The sequence below is a fragment of the Pithys albifrons genome, chromosome 3 (genome assembly GCF_047495875.1).
Source record: "Pithys albifrons albifrons isolate INPA30051 chromosome 3, PitAlb_v1, whole genome shotgun sequence".
Classification (NCBI taxonomy): domain Eukaryota; kingdom Metazoa; phylum Chordata; class Aves; order Passeriformes; family Thamnophilidae; genus Pithys; species Pithys albifrons.
The window spans coordinates 9,570,666-9,578,939 of record NC_092460.1 but is presented as its reverse complement, the minus strand read 5'-3'; the positions used below and the strand labels follow the sequence as shown (position 1 = coordinate 9,578,939).

General features: G+C 41.2%; 1 protein-coding gene across 1 annotated transcript in view; it reads right to left on the bottom strand.

Moving 5' to 3' along the window:
- Window positions 1–6,801: 6,801 nt before the first annotated feature.
- The window catches only part of CFAP20DC (CFAP20 domain containing), a 66,944-nt gene continuing 65,471 nt past the window's right edge, over window positions 6,802–8,274 (bottom strand). The window contains exon 14 of the mRNA XM_071549694.1: window positions 6,802–6,859. The gene's annotated coding sequence lies outside the window, so the exon portion shown is untranslated. The remainder of the gene's footprint in view (window positions 6,860–8,274) is intronic.

Here is an 8,274-nt window from a genome sequence, read left to right as displayed (position 1 = left end):
TGGCACTGCATACCCACTGCAGTGGAAAGAGAGCCTTGAGACTGAATTAGTGCCTGAAGATTTTGTGCAAAACTTGCCAGTTCATATTTACGTGGTTTATAATGTGTCACGTAGTTGTACATTTTAATCTCATGGCACTGAGTTTATTGCTGAGAGGGCTGCAGAGCTGGAGGTGTCAGAGGACCAGCAAAGGAAAGCAAATTCATACATTAGCACTGTTAGCCTTATTTCACTGGGTGGCTCTGGATGCACCACAGCTGTTCATGCAGAATCCTACATGTCTGTGGCCAAGGCTTTCTGGGTTCTGGGAATCCCGGGGTGCCCATGGATGGGTTCTGAGCCAGCAGAGCTCAAGGAGGGGTACAAGTGTGTCCCAGGGAGTGAGGTTGGGGCAGCAGCAACCCTGGGCCACCAGCTGTGCCAGTGCTGAGCACAGTTCCTGCCACGAGCAATGGCAACACTGCTGTGGCTCAGCATCACCAGGACTGTGCCTGGGGTTGTTACAACTCCAGCTGTAAATTTGACTTCAAATGCCTCATTCCCATTTAAACAATGCATCATTAAACTGTAACAGTGGCAAAGTGTTCCCACGATTACCTTCAACATGATCAGTGCACTAAGTAATACCAGAGGAAGGTATAAATACCTTAAATACTTTCTATGTGTGTGTGTATCTCTCAGGTGGCTCTGGAGGGAAAGTGGCAGCAGGAGATGGGATGATGGATCGATGAGAGCCGACATGCTTCTCTTGGGTCTCAGCCTCTGCTGTGTGTTGGTTTGCTCACAAGCTGGAAGTTAACAAAAGATGTCAGTAAAAGATGAGTCCTTTGAGCATCTTTCAGACAATCAGACATTTCCTTCTATTGGCATGAGAGGATTTATAGATCATATTAAATAAGGTGTAAAGCAGTGCAAGTGGTCAGGGCACTGTAGACTGTCACGACAGCTGCCAGGCCCTCAGCAGCAGTACACACCTACAGGGAGGATGGAGCTGTTTCAGCCAGAGATAGAGGATTCTCCATGTTCTGTACTAGGTCAAGGGCAGAGTCCCAGCCTTGTTCTAAGTATGCACAGGGGAAGGGTCTGTTCTTTCTATGAAACGCATCTCTTCAAGTAACATCTGTCGTTGCTGCTCAGGACATGCCTTGGGCTCATGTCTGAGGGTCTCACAAGATGAATGTTTAGCTCAGTATCACCCCAGAGAAAGCAGTACTGGTGCTGGATACCTTGAGTCCCTTGATGCAATGGGGAAAATATGTGGCACTATAGAGAACCAGCAACTCACTGAGGATGGCAGAATCCCTTTACGGGTGTCCAGACTCTCTCACATGGCATCTGTCCATCCCTGTCTTCCTCTGCCCAGTCCCAGCAGCATGGTGGACAGCCCCATACAAGGATGTCTGCACACAGATGGCATGACTACATTTTACCATGCTAACATTTCAGAGCAGGAAGCTGCCCTCTTGGTTCACCCTCCATCACGTAGGCTTTCCAGTTACTAGAAAGGACACTGAGGAAAACCAAGGGTTGGTATTCTTGTAAAGATAACACAGCTTGCCCAGACAATAATGCTACTTTTTTTTTTTTCCCTTAGGAAAGCAGCAGCTATTTTAGTTTGGACTTCACACAGATACACGGGAAAGGTACAGGTATCTGCCAGACCCGTTAGTCAGAATCCATCTTACTGATGATGGAATGACAAAATGCAGTGCCACCCAGCTGTGTGTTTGGCACAACAAACCTATTTAAACAATGGGATTCCTCCTCAGAGGCCCCTCTCAAACCCCAGTGAGAAAACAGCAGCCTAACATACAGGAAACTCTTGCATGGGATGTTTCCTGAGCTTTATAAATTCATTAGAAAATTACTCAGCACACTAATAAATGCATCCAGAGCTTTGATATTTTGCACATCAGGTGGTAAAGCAGTAGCTGAGAATGATTGCTTGTATGAAGGTTTCTGCCTTGAGTGCTGCAGCAGCAGATGGCCTAATAAATATGCAGTGCTCTAAACTGACGTTAGTAATTTCCGTAACCTAAGGTTTTTTGGTCTCCAATGCAGATAAAATGCACAATCATCCAATAATTAACCTTTTTTACAGAAAAAACCCTAAGCAGAGTAATGTAAACATCTTTAGAAGTACACTACCTCTAGCAGTGTGGTAACAGTTGTACTGGGAGCTGAGCTGGGTTTCTTCATTAAAAGTATTTTACTGTGTCTGTCTGGGTCAGTGCAGGGCACCCACTATTGGCACAGCCTGGACCTCTTCTCTGGCAGTGGCCAGGGCAGGACATCTGTGAGGAGTGGGATGAGGACACAGTGTCAGTCCCCAGGAGCACTCCCAGCCACACTGCAAAAGTAAAATTGCTTTTCATTTAATTGCTCTTGATAGCATTTTTCCTTGGTTGTTTGTAACCATGTGTTTTTCAAACCTATCTGCTCTTCAAAACTCCTGGGGAAAGAACATGATAATGAATTACAAGCCTGAGATCTACTGAAGATGTCACAGGGATGGATCACTGAGTGCTCTGTCTTCAGCAAAATGTTCTGCCCCTCTGCAGCCCACGCTGGATCATTGTGCCTGATGGCCAGGAGCCAAGAGTAGCTGTTCAGGTGTCAACATCTCCTTTCTGTTCCAGTGCTGAGAGTACTTGTGTGTAGGAATCTTCAAGGATGCCAGTGCAGGGACTGCATAAGCAGAGGGACTTATCTGGGGCACATTTTGACAGAAGTAGAAAAACCACCTCTATCACAAGCACCATTTTGGTGGTGTTAGAAAGAAAAAAGGTGTGGAACTGCTGGGGAACTGTGGTCAGCTGGAGCACCTGGTGTTTGCATTGGCCTTGAACTCACTTCTAAAAATCTCTCTCAGCTCCTCCAGCCCAAGTCCACTCTCATCTGCCATGCAGACTGGATGGCACATACTTGGAAAGGGATTAAAAGCATCTCAAGGGCATTGATTCACCACTGATTTACCACAGAACCTTCATAATAATTCTTATCATGTAGTTTAATGCCCACAGATTATTTGTCTGCTTGAAAAATGTCAAACATGGAAACAGAACTGGTTTCAGAGTGGTGTGATAAGACCAAAATCCTGCTCAGGTCTGTGTATTGTGGGCTGCTGCCTGTGAGCATTTGGGAGCTCACAGCTTTTTCTGGGGTTTCATTCAGGACTTTTGCATTTGTGCTGGTTATAAGGCCTGCAGCAGGATCCCAAAGCATCACAGTTAAAAATGCCTGTACAGATGCTAATGAGCAAGTTAAACACCAAAGAAGAAAAAATTACAAATATTGTTGTTACATTTACGTATTCCCATGGGTATTATGAAGCCAAGCTTTCACTTTATCAGGAAACTCCATTTAAATAGTTTTTTTCAAGGTGCCAAAAAAGGTGGCAGATAAGGATGCCAAGTTACTATAGTAACCATGAGAAAAGTGGTGATTATCAGCAATACCACATAGAAAAGACAGATTGGATTGTCTTTTCATTTCTTAAAAAAATAAACCCTTTTCTGAAATGAAGAAATACCATGGAAAAATAAGTTGAATATGAAATTCATTATGCCAAATAATCTTCATGGATTTTTCAGGCTGTGCATCGTTGCCATTTGACTCAGTGTTTAGGGGATGTGTCGCTGAAGAGAACACTTTATGACTGAAGAATATGTGAATAATAAGGCATGACTTTTCATATTTTCTCACCTAGTAACCACGGCAGCAGAGGAGAAAAATCAATATTGATTTCATACTGTAAGCTCCTTAGGACAGAGTGTGTTCTTTGGTATAATGAGGCTAAGACATAGAGACAACACTTGGTACTGCAAGATTAAAGTCTTGGCAGCTGCTTGGAGGAGTCCACAGGGTACTCACAGGTACCAGGTTGTCAGTGACCTGCTCCTCAGTGCTGCAAGTGTCCACAGAGACCTGAAGGCTGAAACCCGGTTATTTGGTTGGACTTCAGAGAAAACCTGGGTAGATGGACCTAAGGGAAAAAGAATGAGAAATGGGGAGAATCATTCAAGCAACATAGAAACCCACTGCTCTGAGTTGTGGTTCAAACCAGTAAAAAGTGTTATAAAAATGCCTTCCTTCTGAACTGTCTGAAAACTGGCTGACTGTGCTTTTTAACAAGTAGAAACAAAGGAGAGATGTCTGTCACACCTCCCATGTGTAAGGAACACAGAAAGGCCTGAGAGACCCATTGATTGACTTTGTGATCTGCTGACTCCACCAACTCTATCAAGCTAACTTCAATTTCTCTATTTTCAATGCAGATCCAAGAAACATTAGTGAAGCCTCACTAAAATTTACTGTGTTTCAAAATTTCTGTTCCCAAAAATCATAAATGATCCTGGATCTGTAGAAATAAATCCCTGCAGTTTTAGTAACCTGACACTTTCTGCCCAGACACAGGTCTTGTCTTTTTACCTGTTGGAAAGCACACTCTAGTGAGAACTGTGTGATTCTCATGGCTCAAACATTGCACATGACTGGTAGGAGCAAATCTCTGTGTTCCTCATCACTTGCCCTAACTGCTGGCTTTGACAAATTGGCTCAGCAAAAAGCCCACTGTGTGTCAGCAGTGCTTTAGTTCTGGGTTCACAGGATGATGATTAAGAAAAACATTGTGAGGAAAACTCAGAGCCCTTTTGAGCCCTTTGTGCTGCTCAACTCACAGGTGTCGTTCACAGCATCAAGGCAATCAATCCCCACAGACGCTGAAGACATAAAGCTGCTCACTAGAACACAAAGGGCAAGGATCCCAAACTGCTGATTTGGAAAAGGATACTACCTGCTTACCTATAAAATACTGTGCTAATGGCAAGAAAACAGAGTGTATCTGGACTTGGCTATGAACTTGTTTGGAACAACAGACTCACCCTGAACTTACTGTTGCTACCTACGTGACTCCTTATCTCATTAAAGGTGGGGATAAGAGTGTGGCATTTACAAGGACTTCCTTTTGCCCAAGCTTTGGATGCTCACTGGTAAACTTCTGTATGTGACTGCTTGCTGTGAAGCCAGGACAAGCATAGCTACCCAGACAGGCACTGGCACTGGCAGACAATCCATCCATTTCCTTCCCTTCCAAGTGAGCAGCTCCGTAGCAGCAGTGACCCAGTCTGTACTCACAGTGGTGGCCTAAGACATCCAACCACCCCTGTGAGACATGCAGGTATGGAAAGAAAAGTAACAACATGTAGCCCTTGCCACAGAGGAATTGTGGTGCTGATCACTAAATGATGCTAAAAAGAAAGTGGTTAGATATGCACAAGCATGTAGAAGCCACATCTGATTTTTGAAGGTCAAAATTATGATTTCATTGAACTTTTAAACTGATTATGGTATTAGCAAGAACAGGTACAAATCTTTCTGGCTAAGGCAGGGTAAGTAAATTATCTCAGTGCAGTATCTGTCTTCCTGTGGATTTCAGTGCTACTCTTACTTGAATCAATTTGTGATGATATGTTTGTACCTGCCACAGAGCCAAATACACAGTCTGATCTTATGCCAAGTCACTATTAGCAACTGCATTTCCAATTGATTCTAGGATATTCATTAACTTGGATCCATAATTACATATAATTTACAGACATACAATTTTAAATCACTTGCTAGTGAGCTTACTAAGCTCACTTTATGACATTCAAATACATTATTCTTAAAAATTCACTGAGTAGTCAACTTGCAAATAATTACAGTAGAATAGCACTGGACCTAATCAAGTAGAAACTTGAAACAAGAATCTCCAGTCATGCCTATAGATCACTTTTGCCATGTGATTTTCACATTCTCTTCAACTGTCTCCAAAAAAGTGTTACGTACTGAAATGGTGGACTCCAAAACTGTTCTACTGAATCAACTCCATTATAACACAACTCCTTGGACTTGTTTCATGGGCAATCCCTGCCTGACACATTTTCTTCAATACCTGGCAGCTGATTTTGTAATTATTTATTTACCCTTTAGGCAAAAGCACTGCACTTGCTCTGGGGCTGGAAATGTTGGGCACTGCTTGGAAACAAGTACCAGCTGTGGCAGTGCAGAGATATCAGGGTCAGGTTAACTGGATTTTAGAGCAAAGTACAGTACACAATACATATGCACAGTAATAAATATGTGAATGAATAAAAAAACCACACACAGTATTTTATTGATTTCATTTTCATGTGGACACAGACCCCAAAGTGTTTAACACTGTACACACTGCACCACCCCACACTCTCACATCACCTCATTGCTGTAAAATGCAACAGCAGAGAATTTCTCAAAGATTAGGAAAATGGTGCTTTCTCTGATGACTAAAAGGAGACAGTGAGCTTATGAAATGGAGGCCTTTGAACAACACACTATATCTTGCAGAACAAGATAGCTCACACCTATTAAAATACACAGTAAGCAAGTAATGAATTATTTTTTATTTGAGTAAAACCATAATTTACAGACAAACACCACCAACCTTCTTGACTCAGCTTCATTTTTTTTCATATGGAAGCTGTGAAAATTGGAAATAAATTAGACTAACAAATAACTGTCCTGGACACAAGGAACTTTTATGTTATGTGATTTTCCACTGCATTACAACTTAATACAAAACTGTAGAAATAAGACACTGTTTACAAAATATATTAATTTAGTTGCAAAACTATTGTTTAACTTAAGTTTTAAGTTACATAATAAATTATTCTTGGTCACATTTTGCAATAAGTTAAAAGATACTCTGAATACAAAATGAGATCCTCTTGTTTTCTGACTGTGCCAATTCATAGTATTTCCCAGAATTTGGATCAAAGTAGCAGTTCAGGCAAAAGAGTCAAAACTTCCTCATCTTCTTCAGCATTGAAGTCATCTTCACCTGCATGAAGTGGAAAAAGTAAGAATAAATCACTCTTATTCCCTCGGACAATAACATGGAAATTGACAAATTCTGTCAGATGTGAGAGATTTTTCCTTTTAAGTGTATAATCTTCTGACTTCTGAATTGTTACCTTCAAGATAACAGCAATTCACATTTTTATTATATTTCTGAAGACTTGTATTTAGCTGAGGTGAAATGATGTCAGTCGGAGTTTGCTTAATGGCTGGACTTTTCAAAGTCCAATGGAGCAGTTCACCAGAAGGACCTTTACTAATAGTGGATCAAGGTACTTCTAAGTGGTATTTTTCTCAATAACTTTCTTAATAATTTTTTAGCTTGAACAAAGACAGTCAGTGCATACTTAAGGTCTGTAAGAATGAAAGAAATTGGAGGTCTGGTATCCCATATGTCACCTAAATACCCAGTATAGGTAAATCTGTACAAAAGAGCTTTCAGTATCAGAGAGGAAATAAGATTCTTCCAGACAATAAAAATTTTAAATGTAGGTTTTCTAAAGTTACATAAAATTCAAGAATGTTTTCAGGTAACAGAATTGAATCCTTAGCCTAAAATACACTGATAAAGCCATACAGACTTTTATTACAGATGTTTTATATATTGTAGTTTCTTTTCTGAGCCTGTCTGTCTTTCTTATAAGCTAAATCTAAATTATATGATCTATAGCTTTTTGATAGGAAATAATTCACAGGTGAATGCAATGTGTATCTTGAATTTCACCATAAATGTTCATGCCATTCTCAGGCTGCTAACAGCGACTGATGCTTTATATGCCCCAACACTTCATAATAAGTAATGGCCTGTAATGGGAACAGCAGCAGTTTTGGGACGCTCAGGGTCTATTTACAGCCAGGATCACACAGCAATATATAGGTTACATTATCTGGAGACCAGAAAGTAGGTTGGTGCATTTGATGCATAGTGAAGTGTGAGCTTTATCGTTTCAGAAGAGATTTCATTTTTGTTTCCTCAGTAGCGCTAACAAATACCATCAGAAAGAAACTGTCCTGTACTGTAAGCAAAGGTAAAAAGGTAAAGCCAAACTGATGCCCTCCCTGCTGTGGGTGCTTCATCAGGCCTGGGAAGCTAAATGAGGTTAACTGAGAGACTGTGTTTGGAGAGCTCCTGGGAAAAGTTATGCAGTGCTGAAAGAAGGCAAAGAACTGAATGCTTTTTTCTCTGCTTCATATCACAGTACACAAGGAAATGGTTTTCATGCCTCACTCCCTCACACAGCCTTACAATTTCACCTGAAGCCATGTTGTTGTTTTCACTGCATTCTTCCTTTTATTATTTTGCTTTTCACTGCTTATGCTTCTCTTCAAAATGATTCTATTTTAATCGCTAAGTTTAAATCTCCACTCTTTACCTTGGAACTGGCCCCTCAATACACT